Raw genomic sequence first — 2,032 nt, 5'->3', positions numbered from 1 at the left:
ATGGTCGAACCAGGGTGCCAACGTTAGCGTCCGCGATTATGACCACCCAAAGGGCTGGTAAGCTTCACTCGAGAGTCGAAAAGTCAGCCAAGAAAGCCGTGACGAGCTGCTAAGTTACCTGCGCAATCCTGGCGCGGACCCTATTATTCTATTTTAGCGCCGGGTACGGGGGCGCGGATTGCACATCTCGCGCCCGCGCACCGCGGGCTAAGCTCGTCTGCCGCGGCTCTGACAGATCGGGTAGTCGACAGAAGTTAGAACAAACAAGGCACGTCAAAGTCCCTGCAGTTAGTTTGCGGATCGGTGGTTCGCGGAGTCAGACTGCCGAGGTTGGTGAAAGGAGGACGAGTCTTTGTTTTCAACAGAGGTTTACGATCGGATTCGATATTGGCACGCAACAAATCGGTCTTCTGCAGGAGCACGATTGAGTTGGTTCCCGGTGCGTGCTAGAATAGAATGCCATTTCGGCAGCAAAAATCTCCCTCGATCGAGAGGGGTTTCGATGCTGAGCTAGACTGAAGGTAGGTTCGGTATTTCAGAGCGCGCGGAGATGCGGAAAATCGAGATTGAAACGTCATGACACGCAGACCCTTCCTAGTGCCGTTCAAGCCACGTGCTACCAGTCTAGTGGCCAACATTGGCAAGTATGTTCGAACTGGACAGCGTATTCAGAATACGAAAGCTATGCCTCGCGAGTGAATCCATTGGCCGCGTCGTATTGGCCGATGATGAGATCCCAGCAGAGAAGCATCAGCGCGTCGGGCCAGCAGCCGTACTTTGGCCCATGATCCTGGTTCATCCCAAGTAGCGGGTAAAATTTTTTTTTCAATTGCACAGCCTCAAGAGCGTACTCACGGTAGATGTGTTTCGAACGAGTTCCGCAGGAGTGTGAGCAACCCAGTCCCTTGAATTTTAGAGCTGATGTTAGGCTTTTTTTTTTTTTTTTCCTTCTCTTTTTCTTGTGATTCGTGCAGTTGAACCAGCATACGTCTGGTTCGTTCCAACCTTATACTCATGCAGCTTTGTTTGCCCACTTTCTTTTGACTCGAACACAGCAGGGTGCCCGTTGATGTCATGCAGAAAACAGGGGGAAAAGGATGAGAAGAGAGGGGGAGAAGTACAACAAAAGTACTGGAAAATAAAAAGCCAAACTGATACCGAGAATCGGAAGAAGTCTAAAGAAAAAGGAAGAAGAAAACCCAGCACTCGCTCGCAGGAGAGAGAGAGAGAGAGAGAGAGAGAGAGAGAGAGAGGAGCCAGTTTGATTCATGAATCGTCCGCGCCTGTTAAGTGGCCGGGCAGCTTCTCCCCCAAAGCCCTAACACGCAGAGACCTCTCTCAGTGAGCTGCCAAAGCCAAAAAAAAAAAAAAAAAAAGAAAAGCAAACAACAGATCGCCGCGGCAATGATGCATTGCAGCCCGGGAGCGGGATAAAATCGCTCCGCCGCCCCCCCCTCGGAAGCTTATTGGAGCTTCAAGCTAAGTACGAAGTACGAAGTACGAAGGCAACACGCGACATGTGATTGCTTGGCAGACTACCGTCTCACTGTTTCGTCTTTTCTAGAGCTAACATGTCGATTGCACAATTTCTTTTCTCGCCTTTTTCTTCTTATTCGGCCCTGACAATGGTGAGAAAAGTGGGAAAAGAGACCGACTCAGTCCACGCCTTTTCCCATTTTTGGTAACAAAATCAAAATCCGTGCAAAATCTTGCTGCCTCGATGTACAAAGCAACAAAAAAAAAAGGGGCATCGGGCCGGGGTCTCGCGGATGGGGCCAAGGTTGACGTCATTGTTGAGTTTGGATGATCAGAACGAGGGCCGGGACTAGTCTAGTAGTCAAACACTCTGTAGAACAGGAAAGACGCCTTGCCAAAATAGCACCCAGTTTGTCGACTGCCAAGTACGGAGAAAGCTTCAAAGCTGGCAAACAATCTAGACCGATTTGAACCTTGTTAGCGTCGAGTATGGAAATCGTACTCTGCTCTAGCTGGGTAGCAACAGTGATGGAAACCATCAAGAATAAGGTACAAG

The sequence above is a fragment of the Pyricularia pennisetigena genome, chromosome 1 (assembly GCF_004337985.1).
Source record: "Pyricularia pennisetigena strain Br36 chromosome 1, whole genome shotgun sequence".
In the NCBI taxonomy this organism is placed as follows: Eukaryota; Fungi; Ascomycota; class Sordariomycetes; order Magnaporthales; family Pyriculariaceae; genus Pyricularia; species Pyricularia pennisetigena.
This window is presented reverse-complemented; position numbering follows the sequence as displayed.